The following is a 20,795-nucleotide window of genomic DNA, read 5'->3' as shown; positions in this document are numbered from 1 at the left end:
GCTTTAGCTCCTTTTGAAATGATAGGTATAATAAACAATTATATTTTGATAAAATACCTTCTAGACTGAACACTTTTGTCTGAAATGCTCATCTGTATATGATCCCTTGTAACTAAGATTAGTTTTGTTCCAGTAAGACAATCCATGCTGTTAGGATAAGATATTCTGGTTGTTCTGTTCCTACATGGAAGAAGGATAAAGGTTAAGGTAGACCTCATTTGGGAAAATTTCAACTGCAGAAGTTTAGAAGTAGCTCTTAAGCAAGGCCTACTTTGAATCCATTAGTTCTACAAAGCTAACTCAGTTGGATAAATAAGTACTTCAAAAAGCCATTCCCTTTGGACCTAGGTATGAATGCTTCAAAATGAAAAAGACTTAAAATAGTCATTGACAAAATAATTGAAAATGTGAGCAATCGTCTGAACAATATAATTTTTTCCATTATGCACAGAATTTTAGGGAAATAAGATCAGTATCATTGTTAGGAACATTAAGGTTTCCTTGTTACAAATAGGCACCCAAGGATATAAGCCTGTATAAAGATTGCATCATTAAATTGCATACTTCAATGTAGGGGACACTATATGCTTCAGCAGCACGTATACCCCAATTGCAACAATACAGAGATTAACATGGCAATTGCACAGGATGATATGAAAATTTGTGAAATATTCCATATTTTTCATTCTTCAGATGCAAGAAATGAAAAACAGTTTTTAAAAAGTTGATTACAAAATTACAAGTGTAATAATACATGTAATTCATATAATTAAAAGTTATTTTCACATCACTGTATTAAATCTTCAAATTAGTGAAGTCTTTACATAGCATAATCTTTAAAAAAAACTTTTGAAATTAGACAACATTGTCATTTTATCCCGAAGAAATATACTATAAGGACCTAGGAAAAAAGGAATCTTACACTGTTTCTATATGGAATGCAATCTGAAAGGACACATTTATTAATGAGCCTATATATTATAAAACAATGTAGAATTCAAAGTATTATATCTAGGACAGAATAAAATAGATTATGGATATTATACAAACATAGAATATAGAATACTTTAAAATATAATTTTTCAGACAAACACCAGAAATATGTTCAGTTTCTATACTACTCATTTCAACAGATAAGTTAAAATTCTTTCTGATTAAAAAAAGCACAAACTCTCCAGACACCATTATAGATGTATACAAATCTCTTTTGAATACATTTTGACATCAAAGTCAGGCAATTCACTTGGAAGAATTCCATGGAATCCATGAATTGTTACAGTAAGGTATTGTTGTTATTTGGATTGTGAAAATATTTTGCATGGACACAAACAATGGAATGGAATTTATGAAATTTAAAAAACTTAACCAAACCATGGTGACTTAGAAGAGCAATTTGTACAGCCTTCCAAAACTTCAAAGAGATAGTGATATATACTTATCCGTTTGGCAATATCAAATGCAGTTTCTTCCAACTTATTCTTCAGACCTGATTTGACATAATGCTTCAACAGATGAAGATCCAACGTGTTTTTGCTATCTCTGTTCCAAGCAGCAATATGCAAGGGGGTCAAGAGTCCTTTAGTTTGGGAATTGGTATTTGGATCATGATGAAGTAATAAAACAGCCACTCTGGTATTATTCCACGTAAAAGCACTGTGCAAGGGTGTCCAGCCATCTACAGTTATTGCAAGAATATCTGCCGATTGAGCCACCAACTCATGGCAAATGTCTAAGTATACCCTATAGGTTTCCTGATGAAGATGGTTATACTCATCTTCATACCTAGTATTCACATGAGTGGCCTTTTTGGAAAGTAGTCCCTGCACTACTGTAGTAGTAAACAGATTATTTTCAGCAGTCCAAAGAAGAAATTTGCTTGGATCCTTCTCCATTTTTTTCTTGCAATTGATACCATTCCTCACTTTTTCATCGTGTTCCTCATCTTCATGACAATTGCCTAACCAGAGACTTTGAGTGCCATTGGGAATGATGTGTACATGTATTTCCCTAATAGTTCATGTTAGTTGAACTGTTCAGCAAAATCCGGTGAATTTTCTGCATCTGTTTTTTCACTATGATTTATTTTCTCTTTTTCCATTTTTACTATTCGAAATTATTCTAACTGTAGATTAGGGAATTGATGGAGAGCAGAGGAAAGATGTCCCTCCGTATTCAAAGATTCAGACTGAAAATATGGACCAGTGGTGTGTTCATGTGCAGTTTATTCTAGGAATGAGAAAAATGCATGCCTCTGATCAATTTATAGAGCACACAGAATTTTAAGTTTTGAAAAAAGATGGAAATAGAATTTATGTATTTATTTGAAATTAGTAAATACATTTATAGCAGTCTACATAAAGAGACGTAGCTTTGACCAAATTGTAGACAAGAATCTAAATCCTTGATAATTGTAGGAAGAGATCTGAATGGAATCAGTTGAATCACACTTTTCCTGTAGAATGAAGGAATAGGTCCATTCAGCAAGAGAAGGCAAGCCAATTATATCTGTGACAAATATTTGTGGAAAATGGTATCGAGGATTACTTACTGGTGATCCACTTGCACTGGAAGCATGATTCTGAAATATTCCTTGCAGATTCTCAACTATTGCTTTGATCATTATATTCTCCAAGAAGAAAAAGTGAGATTTAATTGATAGCAAAGGACTACTAATACATTTTGACTTCTTATTAAACACCTTCAATCATAGAAACCACTTAAAGACAATAGACAGGCCTACTTTTATAGATGAAAACAAGTGTCTTTAATAGTCATGCAAAGGACTTCTATTTTATTACTGCATTATACATTTTTTCTAATGTTGGATAACAATAAATAATGAATCTATTAGAAAGCTCTTCAAGCTCATATGTCCAATAATGAGTTCTCTTATACTAAATCATGGAATTTTTTGTGTATGGTCTGAAGAAGAAATTTAAATTACTAACTTGATGTTTTGACAGGACAATTTCATCACTGTACATCTTGCTTCTATACTCAATTTTAGATTACGATCTAAGGATGTGAAATAGATAAGTATAGAGGAAAAAGTAGAAGCCACACTTGTAGCTCATGTCATTAATCCTAGCTAATCAGAAAGATGAAGTCTGAGGTTTGTGGTTTGAAACCAGACCAAACCAAAAAAAGGGCCATTAGATTCTGATTTGAAAGAAACCAACAAAAGCTAGAAATGGGGCTGTGGTACAAGCAGTGAAATGATAGCCTTGAGAAAACTAAAACAAAAAAAATATCAATTTCTGGGACAGAGCCAGGCCCTAAGTTCAAGCCCTATTATTAGCACCAAACAAATGAATGAATGAATTAGTTAATTAATTAAAAATAAATTAAGTGGTCACATGTGGATAGACAAGTAAAACATAAAACCCGTGGTGACTGGATAGTGTATTACTTTTTAGTAAGGCAAATTATCATTTATACTAATCATTAATATTTTATTTGAACTTTTTTGTGCAGTAAACCCTGAATTTAGCATGTATGTATATGTGTGTGTAAATGTGTGCATGTGCTGTTGCAATGTTGCTTGCCAATATGGACAAGGTGGGACTGAAAAGAGCTAACTGTGTTGCAATATTTTTATTTATCATTGTTTTGTCATGTTATTTCAGTTCGACCCCCCTTCTGTACACTTTATTTGTCAAATAATAACATCATCAGAATCAAATCATTTACATTAAGTTAGATAAAAGAGACAGCTTTAGCTCTTATTATATGCTAGGAAAGAAGATACAGACATAATTAGGTAGTAAGTTATTGCTGTAAGATGACTGTCAGTTCAAAATATGTATTTGACCTCTTAAATTGGTTATAATTTTAAAATATGCTCATGGAGTGAGTTTGACCGACTTGACCAAACCGGTATTACTCTCTGGTTTTTCCCGTGAAACACAAGGTGGATAAATTCTGGCTTTCTGTTGAAAATAACTTTCTTTATAAGATCATATCTATTCTCACTAAGAGATAATCAACTCCAAATTTTTACATTTGAATATCCCATGATATTGACTGAAAATCGGTATTGTTGATAAGCTTGCTAGATATTCCTTTCAAAAACAAACAAACAAAAAGCATGTGTCATCTCCAGATAATGGATGTATTTGAAGTTGTACATGCAAAGGGATCTTCACTAATGGCTCTTTTGTGGGAGTAACTATCGCAACTTAACAAATAAGGCTTTTCGTATATATATAACGAAATATAAATAACATCCCAGAGTGAATCTTGCAACTTCTGAAAAGCCTTTAAATATTTTAGAATTATTTCAGTTCATTGACTAAAAAGCTAAAGATATTTCTGAAATAAATATTGTTAAGATCTGAAAATGTAAGTGCATATAAAGGCTTTTATGCATCATTTTATGAAAATCTAGTTTCTATGAAACTAAATGGAATAGAATAGAAGAATGTAAGTGAATTTTGTAAGCTAATTTATTATTAGTATAACTTTGTTTTCTATTAACACAGTCCTCTGAATGTAGAAGATGTGTGTAGATGATGTGTGTCTGTACTTTAGTTATTTTTAGGATCTTTGTATTTAAAGGAGTGGATTTTTGGTATAAATAAAGGTCTTTTAAAATGATTAGGATTAATCTTGTGTTTTGTGTACTACTCCCAAGAAAATGAGTTATTTTCAAGTGTTAATAGTTTATAATTGAATCTTCAGTATCATAAGAAATTTTTAAAAATTTAGTATTGATGACTTTTTAAACCAATTGTATTCACAAGTTGGAGACTCTTTAATTCATGCTTAGGTCTTGGTGTCTATGATTTTTAACTTCTCGTTCCTAGCATTAATGATAGGTCAGAGTGCGTTTTTGGGTATATGAGAGGTAAAATATTTATGTGGGGTCAAAGGTGATTTTTATATCAGTCTTGCTTTAATAACATTTTAAAGAAGTACATTTCTCTCAAAATGTTGCACATCAAAAGCTATCAAATACTTCTCATGGTAAACAACTTAGGTGAGCTACAATGTGGAAATGATTGGTCCATCATACCTGCAGTCTGTTTCCATTCAGAATTGGGCAGGTCATTCTATCTGTAAGACTGTGTTAAACAGAGATGGGGTCGCCAAGCATATCTAGAAATCAAGAATGTTACACTTTAGCAGTTCCTTTCACCAAGGAGGTGTAAATTGACTATGAACTTGGAGCTTTCATATTAAAGCTACCTATTTTCTAACAAAGATAAAGTGAAATATTATTAGAGTGTTCACAATAATTTTGGGAAATTTTCCTAGAATTAGTAGACTAAGTTCTGGTATTTTAGTCATAAAATAAAATGAGGTTATTTGATACAGTGGGAGAGGGGCCACAGGCTAACTCTTACCATGCGTACATGTTGTACTAGTAATTCCAACTCTGAAGACTTCAGTATCATCATCTGAGAATTAAAAATAGAAGCAGATCCACTTTATGGGAATATTGTGAGGATTAAATTAGATACCATAGGTAAAGTACTTGGAAAAACAATCTGCATTTTATCATGAAATGAATTCTAACATTTTACTGTGATTTTTATATTGTGTCTATTTAGAATACACAATGTGATGTATTGATATTCATTGCATTGGTCACTTTTCTTTCATTATGAGGAAAATACCTGCAAATAATATTTCTGAGTTGGAGACTATTATATTAACTCATGGTTTAAGAGAACGCAGTTTAAGATCAGATGTCCCCATTGATTTTAATTATATTTTTATTAAATAGCTGGTCAAAAGAATTGCTATTCCACAAATCAGTTTATAAATACAATGGATCTTCACATAAATTACCCTTCCAAACCTCACTCCACTTTCATTTTTTCTAGTTTCATACTATCAGCATTGAATATTATACCTTCCCTCTCTTCCTCCATAGCTCTTTATTCCTTCCCTTTGACTTTCTCTCACATCTTCCAAGTGACAGTTTCCTGGTATTCATTTCCTTGAATTTAAAGTTCAATTTTATAAGAAATTAGACCGTTTAAATACTCCTCTGCAAATAGCATGCTTTGGTTAATACTATTATGTAATTGTAACCCCTCTGTCCGGTATTTTCACAATACAAAAATTTTCAGTTTTATGGTAGGTATATTTTGAAAAGAATGCCATGACTTTATGAAATAAAAATAGAATCTTTAATGGGTGTATTGTCACTATTGCCACCCAGATTTTAAAAAAAATTCTTAGACTACTACCTCAATTCTTATGCAAAAATAAAAAACGATTACAAAACTAAATGTGAGATGTAAAAACCTACAAAATATAAATGTAAAAATTCATGACATTGGATCAGTAAAGGTTTCAAAAAATGAGAAGGAAAGCATTAGCGGTTAAAGAAAAGCAAGAATAAACTGGATAATATCAACTGATAACCTTTCATAATTCACAGGACTATATAACAGAAATGAAAACATATCCAACAGATATAGGAGACATATTTGTTAATACTACAATGTTAACGCTACAATCATTTTGAGTCTAAGTATTTTTATATCTTCTAAATCTATATAAATTTTTCCCGAATTGGGTATTTCTTTAAAGAACATATGTAAATTGATAGTCAATAGGAGGAGCAAATGAAATAAGTTCCTTTTTAATATCTAAGAATAAATCAAAAGAAAACTCACTAGTATGACCATAATATAAAAAGATTATACAAAATATAGTAGTGCAATTGTGGAGAAATTGATATACTCCACATAGCAAATCAATTTGTAACAATACTACAATCATTATATCAAGCAAGTTTTCAAAAGTTCAAAGAGAATTTATAGGATCTATTTATTACACTTCTATGTATGTATTAAAGAGAAGTAAAAAACTTGTTTGGACAGGGAATGTAGTTTACTGACATTGCACTTGAGTAGTATGTGTGAGACCCTGGAAATGATCCCCAAAAACAAGTTTTGAAAAGACACACTATAGAGGAGGTATGCTGGACAAATTCCTGTAACTGAATTTCATATCTATTTTAATGTCTGTTCTAAAATTTACAGTATTTCTATTTGAAGAAATGCAAGTTTGTGAAAATTAGGCTTGGAAAACCTATGACTGTACAATTCACTTCCAAAGCACTAAAATGTATACAATACATGGAGATAATATATTGCGAGTGAATTACATGTCAACAAAAAAAGAGAAACTATTTTTAAAATTACTGCACACAAAATGCAGAATACCTAAAAAGATGTTTTTGATGTTGGCTTAAAAACTTTGTAAACTACAGCTTTTTAAACAAAGATATAATGTCTGTCTATGTTGAGGTTTTTGTCTGTTTATTTTGAGTTTATACAGAGATAACTCAATCAAAAAGTGTATGATAACTGGAATATCTAGGAATTATGCATCACTTATAAATAATTGATAACCTTTTCTGGAAGAAAATTTGGTAAATCACAGAACACAGAATCTATGCATCTGCATTTTATGAAAGCCATATGTTACTTACTCAATCCAATTGTTTTTCTCTACTTTGCTAGGGAAAAAATATTCTCAAGATAAGAGACAATAGCAGTGAAAAGAAACAAAATACACAATCATCTTGATTTATTTGTGAAAATAACAAATGAAATAAAACAATTCTACTTAAAGGACTCCAATATTAGTAACTAAGAAGATGTTCCTGAATGACAACATCCATTGAATTTTTGGAATTTTAATTTCTACAAACCTGTGACAATTAGAATAAGAAAACAAATATAGTCTTAGAGCAAACCAGCCTTGGAATAACTTTCTTAATTGTTTTGAAATTACATAAGAATTGACACTCCTTTGCTTTGGAAATATTTAAATAAGTTTATCATTTATTATAATTCAAATACGAAGCAAGAGTAATTTTATATAATCATTACAAATATCATCTTATAACTATGGCAAAATACAATAAAAGTCCAATCCCAATATAGTACCTATGTATCATTATACTTAATTCCTAATCATTACCTAAATATCTTAAACAAACTAAATATTCATGTCTTTAACATAGATGTAAATATTCTTTACTTTTTACTTAACATTTTCCAGGGGCCTGTATTCATGTTTCTAAGAAATGTTCACAGCAGTTAAAAGATGCTTTTGTGAAATTAATGTGATACATTTTGTTGGAGTTGAGTTGTTGTTGTTGTATGCAAGGCATAAGCATTGTCCCTAAGCCTTTTTATTCTCAAGGACAGCACTCTAGAACTTGAGGCCCAGAGCTAATTTATATTTTTCAGAATCTAAGAAGTAGTTTTCTGTCTGGGCTAGTTTCAAACAGAATTTTAAGATCTCATTACACAGAATAGGTTGAATTATAAGAGTGAGTCACTGCCACTTCTTTAGATGTATTTGTTAATTTTAATTATGTTTTAAGATTTTTGTTTCACCATAGTGTATATCTCTCTACAAATAAATTTAGACATATGTATATATTTCTGATGACAAATAATCTCTAAAAATGTATGTCATTCGAAACGTAACATTTATATATATATATATATATATGTATATATATATATATATATCTGAAGACAGACTCCCTCTAAAATTTTTCTACTGTTTTTGACTTTTTTCATTTCAAAGATATGCAGTCTATTTTCAAAATGTTTCCTAGCATAAAATAATTAATATTTCAATAGAAAGTAGAGTTTATTACTTTCAAGGGAATTTTAGATATACACTTGATATTGTAGTAACATTTACAGTATATCACTTGAAAAAGTTCTGTCTAAACCCTTAAATATTTTTGTGTAGTGAGGGGGAAAGAGGAAGTTAATTTATACTGGTTAGGAATTTGCAATGCTTCAAAAATCTATTCCATAATTTGTTATGAGCACATATCAACCTACCTGATGTGGTTTAGTTTTCGTGTTTCTTTATTTGTTCAAAATTTTAATATGGATGTATGCACAGTGGTAACATTAAAATTATTAATCAAAAGAAAAATAATAGCAAAATCATACACACATATCACACTATGATGCTAATAATAATTTTGATGAAGATGATGATGATGACCACAGTGTAGCCTGATAATGACAATGTTTTGATTGAAAAGGTAAAAAAGAACTTTAGACATCATTGAAGTTAGATTTCCCACATTGAATACATAGTTATAAACAGTGTTGGATTACATACAATAAGAATAACGAGAGGAGAGTTTCAATATCAATAAATAAAATCACATAAACAGGTACAGACACTAAAAAACCCTAACCTTATTCCTGCTGTTTCTCTAATGTGTACTCATTTTCTTGGTGGTATTTTTTTCTAATAAATAAAATCGTTTATTTCAAACATTTTGATGGACTAAGCTATAGTTTTCAACTAAGTGTTATTAGTTCAAATAACATTCTCACATAGATAGTATTCAAATTAATGTTTCCAATGATATATTAAGAGTATGTTCTTCAGTAAAGCTGTAAACACATGACCCAATTTACATAATACCACTTACATATCTGTAGTTACCATAAAAGGACACAGACTGTAGAGCCAGTAGTTAAAATTTATTTTTATTTCTGCATGAAACTATTTGTGAATTCATACCAACAAATTGAATTTGACTCTTTATTTATAAGCTAAGGTGTAAAATATAAGGACGCTTCAGTTGTCTTTTTTCTTGCTCCAGAAGTCAACAAATATATTCTTCAATATTTCTGGTAGATTACCTCCATTTACAGATGAGAAATGTAAGACCAACAGTCAATGTAGTGAGTAAATAATGATACTGGAATTTGTATCTGAGCTCTTCACTCTGTGTGCTTACAAGGAGAGTAACTTGGTGATGGAGAGGACCAATATGAAAAGACTATGTGGAAAAATCATACTTTGTAAATGGTTGTTTTAGGAATAGGGGATCAGTGATGAATAATTGAAACAGGCTGGTGTCAGGCGCATAAAAGGGAGTACATAGAAATTGTATTACTGAAAGAAACTGAGAAAATCTTCATCATTCATCTTATCTAATGGCAGGGAGTAGAAGGGAAAGAAGAAATCTAAAGTGCCTTCACATCTCTGGCTAGCATTTGTGTTAGTTATATTCTTCGTGATAAAGACTACAGGTGGAAATGATGGATTTAGAGGAAAAAACTCTCAGAAAATTCTAAAGTTTATGTTAAACAGATGCAAAGATAGGTCTGTTTAGATATCATCAAAATATCCACGACCATGAATATGAAAAAATGATAAAAATCAGTGGTATTATTAAAGGGAAGAAGAAAAGGAAAATTCTGACACATGTGTGAGCAATGCAAGCAACAGTGTGGACAAGATTAGAAGAAAGAGATAAATAAGGAAACAAAAACGTAATAAACACAGATTTACAGAAGTAAAGGAAGGAACGAATTTGCAGGAATATATTGAAGGAAATATGCTATTTGGATTTGGAAAGTAAAGGACATAGACAAGTTCAAAAAGAACAGTGTTTTGGTGAAAGTCATATTGATAAAATTTTGAGATATGAATGTGAAGTCATGAAATTCTGAATCCATGCATTCAACAGATCCTGTTGATTTTAAATGCAAGGAACAAATGCTTTTATCCTGACCTTAGAAGAATTATACAGATATAACTCTCATTAACTACTTAGAGGTATTCTGTGAATATTTTTGAAGACTTTGTTTAGCCAGGTGAATAAAGATTGAACTACAGCACAGGCAAACCTAATTTGTGCTACAGTTCCAAGGAGTGACCCATGTATCCACACCATTTTGGGATTTTATTGAAATGTCTTTAGATATGTTCGTATATCTTATCAGCCTAATCATTATAAATGTAGGACAAGTAGCACCAAGTATTAGGTTGAACATACAGCTTTACTGATGTGACTGAAGACTCCTCAAATTGATTCTTCTGTAGAATAAAAAATGCCTGAGTAGCCATTGACAAGTCATAACTACCATATACTCCATTTAAATCTAATTTTTGTTAGGAATATCTCCATGCTGTAATAACCCTGTCAATCAACCTGCTACAAATTCTTATATGTAGAAAGTGCTCTTATAACCTTCAAGTTTTTACTGAATGGAAGAGTTCAGACATTACCCTCACCACTAAGATTAAATGCCCAGAAAGATTAGACATTTTGTGTTAATGCCTTTCTTTTATTTTTTCATACACATTGGCAAGTGGGAAAGGATTCTGATGTAACAATAACACAATTTTGACTTGTACTAACAAAACATCTAGGATCTAGTGTTAATTCATATACTTACTAATTAGTTCCAAATTTTGTGGATATTTATATTTCTCCTGGGAAAACAAATGAGTTCCAAGAAAATGCACCTAAGGAGCCTTTCAATTCCAATATCACTGTTAATGAGATAATGTCTCATAATGCTTTAAATTCTATATCCTCGAATGTAGGTATAGGGTTATACTGTGGAGCTTTTCTCCTCAGAGAGTGAGTACTACCCTATTGTTTAACATGGTCAAAGTACCGTGATAAATAGACGGGGCGTATGCAAACAAAAACTGGTAGTGGAACAATGTTCTTAGCAGTTTGTAAAGATGAAATGGAAATAGAGCAACCATGATCTCAAAAGGAATGTGCAAAGAAGACAAAAGCACAAAGTAGAATGTGCCAAGGAAATGTGGAGTAAAATTTCAAATTATGTGCTCAGGAGTGAGGATGTGTTCAAAGTACTGCTTCAGAGAATATAGTTGAATATCTTGGGGGAAAAAACTGCTTTAAATTATTCTGTGATAATTGTACAAGTAGAAGCCCCTAACTCTGACTGTAATCAGCCACAACATCATCAAATTAGGGACTATTTTCCAAGTGCAAAGTGAGAAAAAGAGGGCTCATCACAGTTAGTGTTCAGGTTAAAGTAATGGAAATCACTTAATTTTTCTGATAAATCTTCATTTATTGTTGGAGCATTAAAGTAGGGAAAAGCCAAGTAAATATATTGCATGTTCCTAAATTAAGCTGGATGTATTATATTGTTCTCTATTTTAACTTGGAAGTTATAGATTATATCTTTTTATACTCTGATTTGGGACACTGATCTGCTCTCAGTTATTTCTACTCTTCCCCTTCTTTTGACCATCCGCTTACATAATCTTTATTTAAAGAGACATACTTGAGCTTGCATTTCTAAATTCTTCAAAATTATCTGAATTTCTTCATACTTCTGGCAGCCTCCTAAATCTTTCTCAAGGGAATATTTTGTCACTACCATTTTTATCCTATATGATATCTTCCTGCCTAATACAGTGCAAAATATACATCATCCAGATATCTCAACACTTGTACCAACATAAAATATTATCTTACTTAGAAACCATGATTTCAGTATATCTGGGGAGGTGGCATCTGTCATTTTTGAATGACCTTAAGTGATACTTACATGAAATCATGTTTTAAACCAATATGCCACTGAGAAGATGAACGAATCGATAAAATCGATGAAATCATTAATACACACACACACACACACACACACACACACACACACACACACACGGTGGAATTCTATGCTTCCAATTCATAAGGAAATGGAAAGACTTGGAAAAATCCTACTAAGTAAAATAAGCAAGACATAAAGAAACAGATTCCATGGTTTCCCTCATGTGTAATAAGTAGGAAATGTCTAGGATGGTCGTAGCAGATGAGCAGAATGGCTCAAGAACTATGTATATATGACCATATAAGTGGATGCTGAGCAAAATGAACTCCTAGACATTGAAACAAAGGTTTTCCTTTGTGGTTGTTTTTTTTTAATGTACTATGTGATTTCTTTTTTCTTTTGTGTTTTCTCCTGTGGTTTATCTCCTGCTGCATATGATTTCAGTATCCTGTGTATTGTATACATATTTATCTTAATTTGGCAAGGGAAGAGGAACAACAAAATGGCGACAGAGAGGACAAAGAGCAAACCAATGGGGTAGCAATACTCACAAGACAACATGTTGGAAATTTTCCCTATATCTTGTGAGGGGTATTGGGGAAAAGGAAAAGTGTGAGAAAAATGAGGGAGCGGGTAAAAAGTTCGACATATTATGTATTCACTACATTACAATTACTGAAACCCCTTCTATATATTAAATTGACAATAAAATTAAATTTAAAAATAAGCTACATAAAATAGAATTTCACTGTATTATTATAGTAAATATTATTCTATGTGTATTACCTTTATAAAATGAACAATATTTGGCTTCTAATTTGAATTAATTGCCCCTTTCTTTATCAGAGGGTCAGCAACTGGAATGTTATCAAACTATACAAAATTTTCAGAATATACTTGCCATTATTTTGAAAAAAAAAAAACCATTATTTTAGTATTGTCTCATACTAAATAGAAAATAGTTCAATTCTCTGGAAACTCCTAACATTTAAAACTGAATTTTTGTTAAGAGGAGAGAATATATGTGTTCTTCAAAATTCCTATGACTACTAACTACTCATTTTCAAATTCTGAACATGCCATACCAGAGACATTCAAAACAGTGACTGTTTGCATTTTATTTAATTCTGCAATAGATGCAGCCACATTCTGGTTGAAGATAAAACTATGAAGTATCTATAATAATTAATTCCTCTGGAGTAAACATTTGTTCATCAGAGTAAGCTATTATTTCTATGAAAATCAATCCCAACATTTTATCCAGTGAAGTCATTCTAGCCGAACAATTTCCAACTTGTAAGGTGCACCTTAAAATTCCCTAAATTTCACAGCATGACTAGCTTAACACTATTGTGAAAAAAATATACACTTCTACTAATGTAATGCCCTTTCTATTGTTCTAAGAACACTGCACTAAACTTTGCTGCATCATTTTTCCCCAAGTGATATTCTTGAGATCAGAAAATTTGCAAATATTCTTTTTACTTATCTTTTTCCTATAGTAGATATTCAGGAGGCTAAGATCTGAATATTATGGTTCAAAGCACACCCAGGCAGGAAGGTTTCTTAGATTCTTATCTCCAATGAACTGCTCAGGAAAAGCCAGACAAAAGTGGCACTGAGGTTCAAGTGGTAGATAGTAGTCTTGACCAAAAACAGGCACAAGGACCGTGCCCTCAGCCTAAATTTAGCCACAGTTAAAAAAATGTGTACATCTTTATCTGACACCCATCAGAGATTAAACCTGAGTATGAAACCTAAGGAAAATGATAAGGTAAGAATTTAACTTTTCTGGATTTAAGTAAACAAAATGCAGCATAGAGTAACTCATTGGTTTAAAGTCAACCTATTTCTCCAAAACATTCTAAGCATTTCCTTACAATGTGTATTATTCTCAAGAAGGGAATGGAGAATATGAGAATTGGACTAACCAAGTATTGTCTTCAAATATACATAATTTGGATTTACCTCTTTTTTCGTTATAGGCATTTTTGAGAAAAATGTTTGAATAATTGATTTCCTGGTCGGGTATAATATATCCTAGTTTCATATACCAAACTTCATTCAGAAAATGGTATATAGTGATTAAGTAAAATATTCAATAAATGTCATAAAGTATATACCTATAGGAATAATATTTTTAAGAGTGCATTTTAAATATTCTAATATAATTATTTATTTGATGGGAAAATTTCACATTAACAGTAATTAACTGGAATACTTTAACGTTAATTGGACAAGATTGTCTTTCTAAATGAGCAAAACCAATTTCTCCCTTTCTTTATCAAGGAAACAACAGAGGAAAAAATGGAAATTAACATATGAATATATAACAACTGGAATTAATTTTTGTCTTTTTATTAGCAAATATTAATTTCAAAAAGTGTTTTATTGTGTTATACACATATGTCCATATAATGTAGCCATCTACATTTTATTCCTTTTATTAGTTTTATTATACCATCATACTTACTTACAAAATATTTGAATATATTTATCCACAATATTTCTCTTCATGTCCTCTCTTAATTTTTTCCAAATTTAATCAGTTCCATATTTTAAACCTGGGTCATTCATTGTATTTTCTGGTTCTAGAGTCTGCATATAAGAAATCTAGTATGTGTTTTTCACAGTATGGCAGATTGCATTAATAAGAAGGTTTCCAGTTCTATCCATTTTTTGAAGATGATATGATTTCATTATTATGTGTGGCTAAATAATATATCATTGTGTATATTTATTATAACTTCTTTAGTCAATGAGTGATTAAGGAACATATAGGTTAATTCTGTAGTTATTTATGCTTTTTATGTGGGAGAAGTAAGGATGGAAATAATGATGTTTAGACTGAGAAACATGCTCTTTAGTATGGCACTCTAGTATTTGAAACATCAGCTGCTCTTTCATCAGTATTTCAATACTGCATTATATTTTAAAAATAAAATTTAATTACATTTGCAAAGGTGTTCTCTTTCAGTATCTATATAACTTTTTATTACAGTGTTATATTTAGTATGTCATGTGAGTGAAAATGCATGCATGTTTGTATATATAGCTGACTCTAAGGAAACTGAATGTATGTGAGATACAGGATTCAAATAAAAGTTTCAGACCTGCTAAGATGCTAAACTGAATATGTCCAGTTTGTGGAGTGTGATTTCAAGATCATATTTTGTAGGTTTCATACCAATTAAGTAGATGTTTCTCATCCAAAATCATAAGGAATAAAACAACTACTCTGTTTCATAATCATTTAGTCTTAGTACTCCAGACATTGTAATTAGTGGAAAAAATGATTGAAAGTAAGATGGGTCAGTAGTGAGCCTTTAGAAACACTGAATTTTCCCCAAAATCTTCAGATTCACTCTGTGAATAGAAGTTACAATTTTATATATTTATAAATATATTTATAAACATACACATATAATATGATTCTATTTGTGTAAATATGTGCATATAATATAAATATATCATATATTTGTTATATTTTAAATGTATCATAAATATTTATTTATATTTAAATGTAATTCATATAATCATATGTACATATATATATATATATATATATATATATATATATATATATATATATACACATATATTTTTTTGGTCAGTCGTGGGGCTTGAACTCTTGGCGTTGGTGCTGTCCCTATGCTCTTCAGCTCAAGGCGAGAGCTCTACTGCTTGAGACATAGCGCCACTTCCTGTTTTCTGGAGGTTTATTAGAGATAAGAATCTCATGGAATTTCCTGCCTGGGCTGGCACTGAACCATGATCCTCAGATCTCAGCCTCCTGAGTAGCTAGGATTACAGTTATGAGCCACCAGTGCCCGGCTATATTTATATCTGAAATTTGTCAGTGGAACAAAAGGTACAGAAACTATTATTCTTAACATGAAAGGACTTCACATTGACAGGTGTAGTTACAAGAAGAAAAACGATAAATATTCACAGTGGCACAAAAATCCCTTAGGTGCCTAGTTCGACAACTCTTTTTTTGAGACACTTCATGTTGTGTACTTCGTTTTCAACCGAAGCGACTATAGAAGTTATTGGACCCTAAACAACACTGACAATTGCCCACTGACAAATACCCACTCCTCTATGACAGATTTAGCAAGGACTATCATGGAGATTCTTGTTAGGGACATGATGAAAAATTTATATGTTAGTTGTGATTACAGAACTGTTTTACACCTGTCACTCAGCCAGTAACTGTATTTAACATAGTTCCTTTGCTCTAACTTATATTTTCTTGGCTCAGGAAATTGTTTTTATTTGTGAAAACTTGGCTGTTCACAACATAGACATGCGTTTTAAATCCTTTTGAAATTACTGTCTGCACAGAGTTCTATGAGATGAACTTCTCTTTACCACTGAAATGAACTTACTCTGATTCAAACTTGGACATCAGCTAGCTTGTTCTCCTTCCCTGAAAACCATCTATATAGACGTCTTTACATGTAAAACAGATCCTCACTTACTTGCAAAAGTCTGTCAGTGAGTCAAACCTAACTCACCCAAGTGAGGTTAATTCATCTCCCATGCTTCCTTTCATTAAAAATGGTAAAAACTGTTTAGCAATGCACATACTTTTTATTGTGAAGTGTGACTCCTATGTTCCATAATGTGAATCAAGCAGAGGAATCAGTTTATGATAGGAAAGATCATTTCAAAGAGCCTTAGACCTTGAAAATTATCCTGAGTATAATTTTTGGAGAAATATCTCTTTTCAAAATAGAGGACTCATTTATTATTATTCTTATTTTTGTTCGTTTTTTTTGGGGGGGGTTCCGGTCGTGCGGCCTGAACTCTGGGCCTGGGTGCTGTCCCTCAGCTTTTCAGCTCAAGGCTAGCGCTCTACCACTTGAGCAACAGCGCCACTTCCGGATTTTTTCTTTTTGCTTATGTGGTGCTGAGGAATCGAACCCAGGACCTCAGGCATGCAAGGCAAGCACTCTACCACTGAGCCATCTTCCCAGCCCCTCAATTATTTTTTATATTGTGCTGGTACTGGGGTTTGAACTGCTGGCCTTGAGCTCTATCTAGGCTTTAATTCTCAATGTTTGCTCTATACCACTTAAGCCACACTTGTACTTCTTCCTTTCACCACAACTGGAGAAACGAATCTCTTAGGTTTATCTACTTGGAATAACTTCGAATTGCAATTGTCAAATTTGAACCTACCAAGTAGCTAGATGTAAGCCACTGGTGTTCTGCTACAACTCACTTCTAAAGAATAAATAATCACAAAAATCAGAGAAAAATATTTGTTCAATTATTTATGTGTTGTCTAACAAACCAAATCATTTGCTACTGAAAGAGAAAAATAGAGATGATAGAGATGAATATGGAGGAGCAAGACCCCAAGAAAGAAGGGAAGGGATGATAAATGAGGGGAGGAGAAGGGAAGGGAAGATACGCGAGGAGGGGGAGCTGAGTAGAATTTTCTACTCATCACTAAGGTATTGTTGGACAATCAGTGCTTTTGCATTTATGTAGCCAAAGCTTTCTATTTTTGGTAGTTGTAAACTGAGACATAAAATACCAATTTACAGGTAATAACCTGTTAGTGTGCTTCCTCCTGCACCAAGGAAGCCATAGTAAGGTTACTGTTAGAGAGAAGGCAAGAGTAATCAGTTTAAGTGATTCTGAGAAACAATAATTGACATGCAAGGAATGCTCCCTTGTATGGTGAAATCAAGCATCACTCTTGTTCCCTGCTCCAGACTTCCTCTCAAAAAGAACAGCAAAAACAGAAGAGGAAGGAAATATCTGAGTAATGATCATCTCTCTATTTTCCCTCATCTCTTGACCACTCAAACAGTAAAGCCAAAGGAGACTTAACCTGAGCTTGTGGGAGAAATAGGGGGGAAAGTTCATTCTAACAAAGAGAAAGTTGTCAAGTAATAGGGGTGGCATTTCAAATACTGAAATAAACCTTTTATAATTATTAATAAAAAGTAACTTGAAATTTATTGAACATTTAGAAGACTACAGGGCTCACTACATAGTGGAATCTGCATTATTAATACTGACTCCTGCTTCTATCATCAGAAATTGAAGATCTTCCCTAATATTCCAATACTAGGCAAATTACCCTTGATATTCACTTAAACTTTGTGAATATAATGCAGAAAACATGACTTTAAATTTAAACTGGTGAAGTGATAGGTTATGGAAATTCATTATGAATAGCATAATGCTGAGAGCATGGAAATTATTTTTCTTTCGTTTTCTGTGTGTAGAGAAGAAAAAAGGTCTCTTGGATGGCCCTGAAGTTCCAATTCTAAATTTAGGACAGAAGGTGAATAGTAAAGGAGACCTATTTCAGCCATTCAGAGATTAGAAATGTGGAGGAATTTCCTCATTTTTGTAGGTCAAACATGGAAGAGAAGATGTGGCAAGTCCAAAGCCAAATGCCAAAGGCATGAAGTTAAAACCAGTCTCAATAGAGAATCTGGGTTTAAAGAGAGTAGGGTAGAAGAGTGGAGAGGGAAATGGTGGACTAATACATTCATAGTATTCGATGTACATGTGTGAGGATATAAGTAGTAAACTTGAAGGGATAGGGGGGGTTGGGGTAAGGGAAGGAAGAAAAATGGAAAGTTTGACAAAGATCCAGATGTATTGCACATTGAAATGCATATACACTCTATTCAACACTGACATGATGAAGCGAAATCCATTTGCACAACTAGCTAAATATTAAAAAGTTTTTGAAGTTTTAATATTGAGCGACCAGAAGCCTAAACCCTTAGAGATAAACAAGATGATAGGATTGACATATTGTTGAGGCTTGTGCTCCTTTCAATATGCAAAATTTAATAAGTGTTGTCTGGGCAAATGTACATTTTATTTTACCAATTCCTTTTTCAAATTGCTTAAAATATAGAGAACCAAATTCCCATATTACTTCACTTCCAATAAAAAAAAAATCTTATAGACCTTTAGTTTTCTCAGTTGTTTCTAAATATCTTAATGCAATGCATTGGAAATAATTTCATTCTCATTTAATTTTGAATTTGAAATCACTAAATTCTTTTAAAATCCTCTTACTCGGGCACAGGTATGGATAGATAACTGATGTGGGCAGAATCAGAATTATTCAGAAGGCTGTAAATGGATCCTCACCTAGTTTTCTCTCTGCTAGATCATAGAATACAGACTGCCCTAATTGGAAAAAGTTAGCCTTCCCAGGTTTTCTTCATATAAACACTCTATCAACATTTTGTTGTTAGAGGATTATTCAAGATTAGCTATATGTTATTGATAATGACTGAACATTACAGAAAGGTTAGGGAAAACCCTCTACACTTCAGTGAGGTTGTGAATTGTGCTTCATAAAGTGTTATGAAATCGCTCCATGAGAAATCTAGCAACCTCATTTCTAAAAAGTCCTTGCATGGTTACTCTTTCTAATAATGTCTCAATTCAAGTACTTCTCCTTGGAGTTCCATACTACTCAATGATGCTGTATTAGCTCCTTGTTATATTTTGCAGACCGGTGTTGGTGATGAAATTTGTGCTTTCCAAAATTGCTCTCCCAATTCCACCCACAAAATGCAGACAAATATTCTGAAAGAACAGTCAGAGGAAGATGGCGGAGGAGAAGCTGCAGGCTAAACAAGCTCTGGCATAGAAAGCAGCTTTAGTGTTCCAGTGAATAATCCTAGACTAGAGAATCACAAGTGTGCCATCACAGTACAGAGAGTTTGGCAAGAGAGGGAAAATCCAGGAAGGAGACAGATCTGAGCACCTGACCTTAGTTGCAGCTCTGGCCAGGGGCGGTGGCAGCAGCAGCTGCCTTAGCCACGATACCAGAGAGAATCTGGGACAAAGGCACCAGATGCAGTGGGTGGGTGGATTCTACTCAACACCAGCAAGAACTGACAAGGATTAGATATGTTCATCCTACAGATCTACAGATCGCACACCTGAGACTATGCAGAAACCAAGATTCTGGCAAGCAGGAACCAAGACTCTGGCGTGAGTAGAACCGTGACATCTTCACTCCTTCTCCGGGAACATAGGAGGAAAGGTCGCCCCCTTCCCCCCCCCCACCGCCCCACCATCACCAGAGATCTCCATCTTTGATTCTGACAAAGTCCCGGCTGAGCAACTAGCTCCAACTCAGGCCTTGGAAGAAAAAAAAAAAGAGTCATTTAGCAGGTTAGAAGAACCTGATCTGACCTGCCAAGTTCAGCTCCACCCAGGGGAAAGTCATCCAGCTCAGGCAGGGGTTCCTCTGCCCCTGGAGGAGTGACTTCCTTCACTGGGTAAACAGAGCCAGAAGCTGCCCCTCCCTATAGCAGCCTAGACAAACAATTGAAATTCAGTAAACATAAACCCTGAAAATGGCTCTAGGCTGGACTCTGTGAGTCTCTCACCAGCTAGCCCCTCAGGGAAAAGCTACTGTTTGCTGAAAGGCCTCAACCATACCCAAAACCTAGCCTCATCACA

General features: G+C 32.8%; 1 pseudogene; it reads left to right on the top strand.

The window, feature by feature from the left end:
* The first annotated feature begins 584 nt into the window (after nt 1-584).
* On the top strand, nt 585-683 carry LOC122122152 (annotated as a pseudogene).
* Nucleotides 684-20,795: the final 20,112 nt, after the last annotated feature.

Source organism: Dipodomys spectabilis, unplaced genomic scaffold (genome assembly GCF_019054845.1).
Source record: "Dipodomys spectabilis isolate Male_0828 unplaced genomic scaffold, ASM1905484v1 ptg000205l, whole genome shotgun sequence".
NCBI lineage: Eukaryota > Metazoa > Chordata > Mammalia > Rodentia > Heteromyidae > Dipodomys > Dipodomys spectabilis.
This window is presented reverse-complemented; position numbering and strand designations above follow the sequence as displayed.